This window comes from Heterodontus francisci, chromosome 3 (genome assembly GCF_036365525.1).
Source record: "Heterodontus francisci isolate sHetFra1 chromosome 3, sHetFra1.hap1, whole genome shotgun sequence".
In the NCBI taxonomy this organism is placed as follows: Eukaryota; Metazoa; Chordata; class Chondrichthyes; order Heterodontiformes; family Heterodontidae; genus Heterodontus; species Heterodontus francisci.
This window is the reverse complement of record NC_090373.1, coordinates 122,420,306-122,433,099: the sequence shown is the minus strand read 5'-3', so window position 1 is coordinate 122,433,099 and position 12,794 is coordinate 122,420,306.

Sequence of the window (12,794 nt, the reverse complement as noted above, 5' to 3'; positions counted from 1 at the left end):
TCTTTTCTTCCCAGCCACAGTTTTAAGTTTTAATGTTCATGTGGCAAAATAATGTGTGCTGCAGTCTTGGCAGGTGGCGGGGGTGGGGGGGGGGAGGGGGGGGGGCTTGCCTGACAGCATTTCTATGACTCCCTTGGTGTTGTTCTGAGGAACATCCCAAATGGCGAGAGGCTATTCTTCCTGGGTGACTTCAACGCACGGGTTAGGGAAACAAGTGATTCATGGCCAGTGTACCTCAGTCGTCATGGAGTGGGCAAGGTCAATGATAATGAACAATGGCTTCTTGAGCTTTGTGCCCAGAATTAACTCTGCATCACCAACATCTTCTTCCAGGGCAGACATCATCACAAGGTATCATGGCATCACCCAAGTTCTGGTCATTGGCACCAACTAGACTAAGATATTAAGAGGAGGGGTGATTTGCCCAGTGTTCTTCACAGCTGCACCTATGACAGTGCAGATTGTGACACTGATCATTCTCTTATCAGCAGCAGAGTGAAGGTGAACGCCTGAAAGTTCCACAGCTCCAAGCACGACGGCCCGCCACGCATCAACACCCCTTACGTGAGCAATGATGCTTGGAAGTCACTAAGCTCAATAATTTATGAAGCAGCAGAAGCATAATTTGGTAAGTATGGAACCCACAACAATGGCTGGAATTTTACATTGTGGCAGTGGCCCCGCCCACTGACTAAAAAAATTGGGGGAGAGCCCGCCTCCCCTTAATTGGGCCTGGTCGGGACCTCCACCCCGCCGCAGGAAGTCCCATCTTGCCACCCAAACAGAAGGCCTGCAACTCCTCAGTCCAAGCAGTACCACCCGGTGCAGTGGCCACTGCTGGGACTGCACCAGAAGAAAAGGATAATGGATGTCACCCTTCATAAGGTAAGTGGGTTTCGGGCCTTAACGGGGGCAATCGGCTGTGCCCTGGCAAGGTGGGTGGCAGTTGGACTGTTGAGCAGAGGGGCGAGGGTAGTTTAAGCCGGGGGCGGCCCATGCTGCAGGGGGGGCCTCCATGGGGCACAGGGTATCTGATCAGGAGGGCCCCCACAACCCGCAAGGAAGCTGCCAGGTATTACGGGGCGGCTTTCTCAGGTGGCAGAGTGCCCATCCGCTGCTGGTAACATACCAGCAATGGTGGGAGGAGGTCCTTAAGTGGCAATCAATTGGCCATTTAAGAGCCTCAATTGGCATCTGGCGGGCGGGACATTTGCCACCTGCCCCACTGCTGGTAAAATAGCAGTGGGGGCGGATAGGCAACAGGAATGGCGCCCCACCCCCCCGTCTTCCATCCAATTTTACAACTCCCCACCCACCACTGTTTCCCAGCCTGCTTCTGGGATGGAGAGGGCTGGATGTAAAATTCCGCCATGGACTGGTTTGAGACCTACTCAGCTGAAGTGATATCTGTTATTGATGCAAAAAACAAAGCCTACATGATCGACAACAGAAACCCAACAGCTGAGACTATGCAGGACCTGAAAATAGCCAAGACAGCCATGCAAATGAGAGGGAGATACTGCGCAAACATTGGATCAACTTATGTCAAGAAATCCAAACTGCATGTGACAAAGGAAATCTACGAGCTATGTACGAAGGGATCAAGAGGGCGTTTGCCCCTGCCATCACCAAAGTTGCTCCCCTGAAGGCAGCAGATGGTGAAGTACTCACCGACAGAAGTAAACTGATATTCCACTGGACTGAAGACGACTGTGAGCAGTACTCCTGTGAGTCAGACATTTCCCAGTCTGTGCTTGACGTTTTCCTGCAATTTCTGGCTTAGATGAGTTAGATGAAGAACCCTCATCGCTGGAGCTGGAGAAAATCATAGACCACCTAGTGAACAGAATGGCACCCAACAAGGACAGAATCCCAGCCGAACTGCTCAAGCACGGAAAGTCCCATCTATTGCCATACCTTGATGACTGTCTCCTTCTCTGCTGGAAAGTAGGTTCTGTTCCACAGGAAATACATGATGCCCAAATCATCACACTATACAAAAACAAAGGCAACAGGGGAGATTGCAACAACTACAGGGGTATTTCACTCCTTAGCATCATGGGGAGTCCTTTGTTAGGGTCATACTTTAAAAACTCCATTTGTTTGCGTACCGAGTGTACCCAGAAGCATAGTGCGCTTTCCATGCTGGCAGATCTACCATGGACGTGATCTTCTCCATACACCACCTACAAGAGAAGTGTACGGAACAGAGTATACCCTTTCACCTTGTTTTTGTAGATCTCACTAAGGCATCCAACATCGTCAGCGGAGCAAGGCTGTACAAGATTTTGGGAAAAATTGGCAGTCCGCCGAAGCTCCTCAGTCTCATCTGCTCCTTCCATGACAACACACATTGCACTGTACAGTTTGATGGCTCCACTTCCGACAGTTTCGGAGTGAAACTGTGTTGTGTCCTAGCCCCCACTCTGTTTGACATCTTCTTCTCTCTGCTCCTGACCTTCACCTTCCCTGTAGATGTGGAAGGAGTCTACTTGCACACTTGGTCAAACGGCAAGCTCTAAAATCTATCAAGGTTGAAAGTAAAGACAAAGATACAGCACGTCCTGATCAGAGAACTCCTCTACGCTGATGATGCTGCACTAGTCGCTCACACGGAAACTCACGACAAAGACTCATGGACTGTCTCCCCCATGCCTGGAATTTATTCTCCTTGACTATAAGCATCAAGAAAACAATGGTCATGGGACAAGGTGTTGTATCTCCGCCCCTGATCACGCTAAATAACACCTCAGTGGAAGTGGTTAGCAAATTCTGCTACCTTGGGTCCACAGTGACAGACAATCTGTCCCTTGATTCAGAGTTCAATACACGCATAGGGAAAGCAGTTACCACCTTTGGCCAACTCGCAAAACATGCATGAAATAACACCAAGCTGACCCTTAGGACCAAGCTGATGGTTTATTAGGTCTGTGTTCTCAGCACCTTGCTGTATGACTGTGAAACATGGGCGACTTACAGCTACCAGGCAAAGAAGCTCAATAATTTCCATCTTCACTATCTGGTGCACTTTGGGTATATCCTGGCAGAACAAAATCACAAATGTGGCAGTTCTCTCAAAGGCAGAGCTCCCAAGTGTGTTGGCACTAATCAAACAGAGGCGGCTTCAGTGGGTCGGACACATCTGCAGGATGGAAGGCGGTCGCATACCCAAGGACCTCCTGTACTGTGAGGTAGCCAGGGCCAGATGACCAGTGGGGTGCCCAAAGCTCCACTGCAAGGATGCTTGAAAGCATGACATGAAGGCTCTAAATGTTGACTATTGCACCTGGGAGTCATTAGCTGGTGAAAGAGGGAAATGACGACATATCCTGTGGACTGGTGTGCACTACCACGATGACCACTGACTACAGCAGCTTGGTAACAGGTGCCAATGCTGAAAACAACAACTCACAGTATCACTTAACAGCCTCACATGTGGCACTTGTGACAGAACCTGCCTCTCAAGGATTGGCCTTCACAGCTATCAGCAAAGGTGCACCAAGTAAAGACACCCCACCTAAATGGATTGTTTGCTGCGTGTCCATCATCTTTCATAGAAGGAAGGATGCCAGCCACCAACAAACCAGGACTTGAGCACAACAATCAAAGCTGATACTTGCATGTGGTACTGAGGGAGTGCTGCACTGTTGGAGGTGTTGTCTTTTGGATGAGATGTTAAATCAATGCCCCATCTGTCCTCTCAGGTGGACGTAAAAGACCCCATGGCCCTATTTTGAAGAACAGCAGGGGAGTTATCCCCTTGTCTTAGCGAATATTTATCCCTCAATCAACATCACAAAAAACAGATTATCTGGTCATATCACATTGCTGTTTATGGAGCTTGCTGTGTGTGAATTTGTGACTGTGTTTCCTCCATTAGAACAATGACTACATTTTAATAAGTACTTAATTGGCTGTCAAGTGCTTTGGAACATCCTGTCGTTGTGAAAAGCATGATATAAATGCAAATCTTTCTATGTCTGCTTTAACTACAGGAAATGATTAATTATGTCGAATTCACTTAAGATTGTAGCTCTTATCAATACAGTCAAAGAAAACTACAGATAATGGTCCATCTTCCATGGCAGAACCTTCAATTCACTTCATTACACACTCTGGACAGACCTCTCTTCTTTCTCTTGCCTTGATCTTTCTCTGCCCACCTTCAAGAGCCTCCTCCAGCCCAGCTCTTTGACCATACATTTAGCCACCTCTCTTAAATGTTCTCCTATTACTGCATGTGGTATGTGAAATGCCTTTGGATATTTACGACATTAAGAATTGCTGTGTCATGTTGTTGCTGCTTGATATTATTGAACACTCTGGTTCAATCAACTGTTTGGTGGCATTATAACTCATTAGACTGGAACAGTCATCAGCCACAGGTACTGAACTTACCACCGCTCTGCCAGAAGCTAAACGCTCATGTAACCTCTCTTTTCAGACAATTGGATCATATTGGACTACCTTTAAATGAAGGAATCATAGGGACAATACACACCAGTAGCAAGAAATCCCTCACCAATACATATCAGATACTCAAGGAAAGCATACTCATAATTTTCTGATATGAATAAGATTTCTCAATGCTAGCACATACTTGGAAAATTACCTTCTATATGCCCTGCTTGGGGAGCATTAATATGTCTGATTTTCAGCTGCTGAGGGACTGTAAGACTTCCCTGTTCATATATGGTCATGGATTATGAAGAGGAACACATACACAATATGGGTCCGTCGAGATGATAGTGCGATACACTTTGGGGAAAAGGGTCAGCTGATAGATGTTGAGCTGCCTTCGTTCCAGCTACTCTTACTCTGTGCTGACCTCATGAACTGGTGTGTCTCATGGTTGAAAACTTCCATCACATCATAACACATTGCAATTGTTCACAGCATAGCAACTGATGCCTGACACTGACCATAAAAATGCATAAATGTAAGGGAAATGGCTGACTGAGGTGTGGTGAGCAAATTCTTCTTCTTCTTTGGCCTCCTTGTCTCGAGAGACAATGGGTAAACTCCTAGAGGTGGTCAGTGGTTTGTGAAGCAGTGTCTAGAGTGGCAAGAAAGGCCAATTCTAGAGTGACAGACTCTTCCACAGGTGCAGCAGATAAAATTGGTTGGCGGGGCTGTTACACAGTTGGCTTTCACCTTGCACTTCTATCCTTTTTCTGCCAACAGCTAAGTCTCTTCGACTCGCCATTTTTTAGCCCCGTCTTTATGGCTGTCCGCCAGCTCTGGCGATCACTGGCAACTGACTCCCACGACTTGTGATCAATGTCACATGACCTCATGTCGCGTTTGCAGACGTCTTTAAAGCGGAGACATGGACGGCCGGTGGGTCTGATACCAGTGACGAGCTCGCTGTACAATGTGTCCTTGGGGATCCTGCCATCTTCCATGCGGCTCACATGGCCAAGCCATCTCAAGCGCCGCTGACTCAGTAGTGTGTATAAGCTGGGGATGTTGGCCACCTTGAGGACCTCTGTGTTGGAGATAAGGTCCTGCCACCTGATGCCAAGGATTCTCTGGAGGCAGCGAAGATGGAATGAATTGAGACGTCGCTCTTGGCTGACGTACGTTGTCCAGGTCTCACTGTCGTCGAGCAAGGTATTGAGGACACAGGCTTGAAACACTCGGACTTTTGTTTTCCGTGTCAGTGTGTCATTTTCCCACACCCTGTTGGCCAGCCTGGACATAGCAGTGGACGCCTTTCCCATGCGCTTGTTGATTTCTGCATCGAGAGACAGGTTACTGGTGATAATTGAGCCTAGGTAGGTGAACTCTTGAACTACTTCCAGACCATGGTCGCCGATATTGATGGATGGAACATTTCTGACGTCCTGTCCCATGATGTTCATTTTCTTGAGGCTGATGGTTAGGCCAAATTCGTTGCAGGCAGCCGCAATCCTGTCGATGAGTCTCTGCAGACACTGCTCTGCGTGGGATTTTAATGCAGCATCGTCAGCAAAGAGGAGTTCCCTGATGAGGACTTTCCGTACTTTGGTCTTCGCTCTTAGATGGGCAAGGATGAACAAGCTGATCTTGTGTGGAGGAAAATTCTTTCTTCCGAAGACTTGAACGCGTGTGAGAGCAGCAGGGAGAAGAAGTTCCCAAATAGTGTAGATGCGAGAACACAGCCCTGTTTCACACCACTCATGATAGGAAAGGGTCTGATGAGGCACCACTATGCTGAATTGTGCCTTTCATATTGTCATGGAATGAGGTGATGATACTTAGTAGCTTTGGTGGACATCCGATCTTTGCGAGTAGTCTGAAGAGACCACATCTGCTGACGAGGTCAAAGGCTTTGGTGAGATCTATCAAAACAACGTAGAGGGGCATCTATTGCTCGCGGCATTTCTCCTGTAGCTGGCGAAGGGAGAACAGCATGTCAATGGTGGATCTCTCTGCTTGAAAGCCACACTGTGCCTCAGGGTAGACATGCTCAGCCAGCTTCTGGAGTCTGTTTAAAACGACTCGAGCAAAGACTTTCCCCACTATGCTGAGCAGGGAGGTTCCATGGTAGTTGTTGCAGTCACCGCGGTCACCCTTGTTCTTCTAGAGGGTAATGATATTGGCATCGCGCATGTCCTGTGGGACTGCTCCCTCATCCCAGCACAGGCAAAGCTGTTCATGGAGTGCTGAAAGTATAGCAGGCTTGGCACTCTTGATTATTTCAGGAGTAATGCCGTCCTTCCCAGGGGCTTTTCCACTGGCTAAAGAATCAATGGCATCACTGAGTTCCAATTTTGTTGGCTGTTCGTCCAGCTCATCCATGACTGGCAGTGACTGGGTTGCATTGAGGGTGGTATCAGTGACAACATTTTCTTGGAGTACAGTTCTAGGTAGTGCGCCACTCAGCGGTCCATTTGCTTGCATTGGTCAGTGATCGTTTCCCCTGATTTAGACTTGAGGGGGGGCGAACTTCTTGATGGTTGGCCCAAAAGCTCTCTTAATGTCATCATACATTCTTCTGATGTTTCCAGTGTCGGAGGCCAGCTGAATATGACTGCATAGGTGTTGCCAGTAGTCATTTGCACAGTGCCTGACTGTTCTTTGTGCAGTGCTTCTGGCCACTTTAAGTGCTCAGATGTTAACTCGCTGGAGGCTTTCTTGTAGTTCAACAGTGCAGTGCGCTTAGCGATGAGCAAATACATTGTATCATATTACATGCCAAAGTAATTAGGGCTGATATTAACTTTCAGCAGTGGTGGAAAGTGGACAGTAACAGATCAGATTTTGTAATACACCCCAACAGTTTTTCCTTACCAATGGCTTTAATGCAGAAATGAGGGGCCTATATACAGCCCCTAGCATTAGAAGATGTATGACTGGCAGGATTTTCAGTGGAACCCAGGATTCTACCAGTCATATCCCCCAAGGACAGGTGGGATCCAATAAAGGCTTGAACTGGAGGAAATGTATTTCATCTCATTTCCCGACATGCTGTTCTCCCTTCGTCAGCTACAGGAGAAATGCCGCAAACAACAGATGCCCCTCTACGTTGCTTTCATTGATCTCACCAAAGCCTTTGACCTCGTCAGCAGACGTGGTCTCTTCAGACTACTAGAAAAGATCGGATGTCCACCAAAGCTACTAAGTATCATCACCTCATTCCATGACAATATGAAAGGCACAATTTAGCATAGCGACGCCTCATCAGACCCTTTTCCTATCCTGAGTGGTGTGAAACAGGGCTGTGTTCTCGCACCTACACTGTTTGGGATTTTCTTCTCCCTGCTGCTCTCACACGCGTTCAAGTCTTCAGAAGAAGGAACTTTCCTCCACACAAGATCAAGTGGCAGGTTGTTCAACCTTGCCCGCCTAAGAGCGAAGACCAAAGTACGGAAAGTCCTCATCAGGGAACTCCTCTTTGCTGATGAAGCTGCATTAACATCTCACACTGAAGAGTGTCTGCAGAGTCTCATCGACAGGTTTGCGGCTGCCTGCAACGAATTTGGCCTAACCATCAGCCTCAAGAAAACGAACATCATGGGACAGGACATCAGAAATGCTCCATCCATCAATATCGGCGACCACGCTCTGGAAGTGGTTCAAGAGTTCACATACCTAGGCTCAATTATCACCAGTAACCTGTCTCTCGATGCAGAATTCAACAAGTGCATGGGAAAGGCTTCCACTGCTATGTCCAGACTGGCCAAGAGAGTGTGGGAAATTGGCGCATTGACACAGAACACAAAAGTCCGAGTGTATCAAGCCTGTGTCCTCAGTACCTTGCTCTACGGCAGCGAGGTCTGGACAATGTATGTCAGCCAAGAGCGACGTCTCAATTCATTCCATCTTCGCTGCCTCCGGAGAATCCTTGGCATCAGGTGGCAGGATCGCATTTCCAACACAGAAGTCCTCGAGGCGGCCAACATCCCCAACTTATACACCCTACTGAGTCAGCGGTGCTTGAAATGGCTTGGCCATGTGAGCTGCATGGAAGATGGCAGGATCCCCAAACGCACATTGTACAGCGAGCTCGCCACTGGTATCAGACCCATCGGCCGTCCATGTCGCTGCTTTAAAGACGTCTGCAAACGCGACATGAAGTCCTGTCACATTGATCACAAGTCATGGGAGTCAGTTGCCAGCGATCGCTAGAGCTGGCGGACAACCATAAAGGTGGGGCAAGTCGAAGAGACATAGCAGTTGGCGGGAAAAAAGAAAAAACGCAAGGGGAGAGCCAACTGTGTAACAGCCCCGACAATCAATTTTATCTGCAGCACCTGTGGAAGAGTCTGTCACTCTAGTATTGGCCTTTATAGCCAATCCAGGCGCTGCTCCACAAACCACTGACCACCTCCAGGTGCTTACCCATTGTCTCCCGAGACAAAGAAGAAGAAGAAGAAGAAGAAGAAGAAGAAGGGTCTCACAGAAAACCTGCCTTCCCAAAAAGGAGCAGAAGTTTCAGGCTAAGTTAATTAACTAGCTATTATTGATTTATAATGAGCTTTTACTAAAAGAAAATGTTCTTACATTTACACACAGAGGAAAATATGGCCCTTCATCTCTGGTGTTATGTCCAAAAGCCATTCAGTTGGTATGGTAATGGCTGCTTTTATTTCAGTCTCTCTGGAATACTCTCTTTGGATATAACATCCAGTATGAGTGGAATCCCTGGAGTGTGATTGCTACAGTATGCTTGCTCCTATTCAGGGGGTCATTTAGTGTTCAATTACACAACATGTAAGTATAATACATATCATCTGGGAATAAATTAACTTCAGACTTGTGTACATGAGAGAGTCTGCAAGTTTTTCTATTCCATATATATATGTAAAAAGAACAGTTCACCTGTGGTGCAGTTACATGGAGGTCGTCAGGAGCACAGTTGTGATATCATAGAACCATAGAAAGTTTAAGGCATGGAAAAAGGCCACTTAGCCCATCTTGTCTGTGCTGGCCGAAAAACGATCCGCCCATTCTAATCTCACCTTCCAGCATTTGGTCCGTAGCCCTGCAGAATATGACACTTGAGACTCGTTTTGAATGAATTGAGGGTTTCTGCCTCAACTACCCTTTCAGGCAGTGAGCTCCAGACTCCACTACCCTCTGGGTAAAAACATTTTTCCTCATCTCCTCTAATTTTTCTACCAATCACTTTAAATCTATGCCCCCTTGTCATTGACCTCTCTGCTAAGGTCAATAGAGCCTTCCCATCCACTCTATCCAGGCCCCTCAAAATTTTGTACATTTCAATTAGATCTCCCCTCAGCCTTCTCTGTTCCAAGGAGAACAACCCCAGCCTATCCAATCTTTCCTCACAGCTGCATTTTTCCAGTCCTGGCAACATCTTCGTAAATCTCCTCTGTACCCTCTCTAGTACAATTACATCCTTTCTGTAATGAGGTGACCAGAACTGCACAAAGTACTCAAGTTCTGGCTTAACCAATGATTTATATAGTTCTAGCATAACCTCCCTGCTCTTACATTCTATACCTCAGCTAATAAAGGAAAGGATTCCATATGCCTTCTTAATCACCTTATTGACCTGTCCTGTTACCTTCAGGGATCTGTGGATATTCACTTCCTTTCCACTTCTCAGTATTTTCCCATTAATCGTGTATTCCTTTGCCTTGTTTGAGCTCCCCAAATGCATCACCTCCGGGTTGAATTCCATCTGCCACTTTTCTGCCCATCTGACCAGACCATCAATATCTTCCTGCAGGTTACAGCTATCCTCCTTGCTATTGACCACATGGCCAATCTTTGTGTCGTCTGCAAACGTCTTGATCTTATCCCCTACATTTACGTCCAAATCATTAATATATATCAAAAAAAGCAAGGGACCCAGTACTGAGCCCAGTGGAACGCTGTTGGAAATAGCCCTCCAGTTGCCAAAACACCCATCAACAATTACCCTTTGTTTCCTACCACTGAGCCAATTTTGTATCCACCTTGCTGCATTTCCCTGGATCCGATGGGATTTTATTTTTTTAACCAGTCTGCCATGTGGGACATTGTCAAAAGCCTTGCTAAAATCCATGTAGACTACATCAACTGCATTACCCTCATCTATCTTCCTTGCTACTTCTTCAAAAAAGTCGATCAAATTGATCAGACAAAATCTTCCCTTAACAAATCCATGCTGACTATCCTTGATTAACCTGTGCCTTTCTCAGTGAAAGTTTATCCTGTCTCTCAGAATAGATTCCAATAATTTGCCCATCACTGAGTTTGGACTGACTGGCCTGTAATTATTCAGTCTATCCCTCGCTCCCTTTTTAAACAGAGGTACAACGTTAGCAGTCCTCCAGTCCTCCGGCACTGCACCTGTATCCAGTGAGGACTGGAAAATGATGGTCAGACCTTCTGCTATTTCTTTTCTTGCTTCTTTTAATAGCCTGGGGTATATTTCAACTGGCCCTGGTGATTTATCATCTTTCAAGGATGCTAATCCCATTTATACTTCCTCTCTCCCTATGTTTATCACATCCAATACTTCATACCCCTCTTCCTTAACTACAATATCTGCATTGTCCCCCTCTTCTGTGAAGACAGAAGCAAATTATTCATCAAGAACAATACCAACATCTTCCGCCCCTATATATAGGTTACGTTTCTGGTCTTTTATGAGCCCTACTCTCTCAGTTATTCTTTTACTCTTAATGTATTGATAAAACATCTTTGGGTTCACCTTGATTTTGCTTGCCAATATCCTTTCCTGCCCTCTTTGCTTTTCTAATTTCCTTTTTGATTTCACCCCTCCACTTTCTATACTCCTCTCGGCTTTCTGCAGTATTGAGTTCTCAGTGTTGGACATAAGCTTTCCTTTTCTGCCTTAACTTACCTTGTAAGCTCCGTGACATCCATGAGGCTCTAGATTTGGAAGTCTCACCCTTTTTCTTTGTGGCAACATGTTTACTCGGAACCCCTTGAATCTTCCCTTTGAATGCTTCCCACTGTTCTGACACTAATTTACCTTCAAGTAGTTGTTTCAAGTCCACTTTCACTAAATCACTCCTCAGTTTAGTAAAATTGGCCTTGCCCCAATTGAGAACTCTAACTCCTGTTCCATCTCTGTCCTTTTCCATAATTATGTTAAAACTGACTGAATTATGATCACTACCACAAAAATGCTCTCCCACTACCACTCCTTTCACCTGCCCAGCTTCATTTCCTAAAACTATGTCTAAAAGTGAACCCTATCTTCTTGGATTTTCTACATACTGGCCAAAAAAGTTCTCCTGAATGCACCTCAAGAATTCTGCTCCCTCAATTCCTTTTACACTAAAACTATCCTAGTTATTATTGGGGTAGTCATGTGATGGAATATAGGTATAATAGTTGAAACAACCTACCTTCGTTATTCAACTTTCTCCTGGTCAAGAGGGGAGTGTGATGGAATATAGGTATAATAGGTTTAATTAGGCAGAATTTAGATATAGTTAATATATTATACCTTTAGAATTAAAGATTGAATAAATGGTCAGTTTTCAAGAATCACTGAAATTCCCCTTTAAGAAGATAGAGTGATAAACTTCAAAGTCTTTCAAAGTCCCTGTTACAATAGAATGTGAACCAGAAACACCTTTTAAGTTGGGAAATCCATTTCAGTGTTTCTGTTGCCAGGGAATTGGAGCATAAACTCACATTGAAATGTATTGTGTGAAATCAGTAAAATTTAATTAATTGATGGTGTTGGTTGGTGATGTAGACAGATCGGCTCAAAGATTGTTACAAGCTACCATAAAAGCACAATTATAGATAATAAAACAATAAATGGTATAGTACTAACAGGAACAAGATGTCAAGTAAAGCCAATTTTAACATTATTTCCAGATAAATGCTCACAACTTCAAGAGAAGGCAAATCTAGCAAAACATTAAGTGGAGATGTTAGTTAATGATACTACCAAATATGGATCTTGAAACTGGAAAAACACACACAAAAAGATAACACCTATATGCTAAAAGATCAGATGATACCTCAGAAACAGTATAAACATGAGAGTTTCTGAAGCAAAAATTAGAAGCGTTGAATCCTCATCAATACTTCTCACCCTACGATTTACTTGGGGAATTAAAGGTAAAAGTTTACTTTAAATTTTGATGGATATTCTAAGATATTTTGCTGTAACATTAGCAAGGTTAAACTTTTGGATTCTATATTAGAAATAAGATTATGTGTTACATCTCTTAGTAATATTTGATATTGTGAAGTACTTATCCACTTAAAAGTTCAATTCTTTAATAAATATATAAAAGTTAATAAAGCATCTCATATAGCATTCTGCATACAACTACAAGAACCCCATCTCTGTGTCCCTTTGAGTGGAAAGA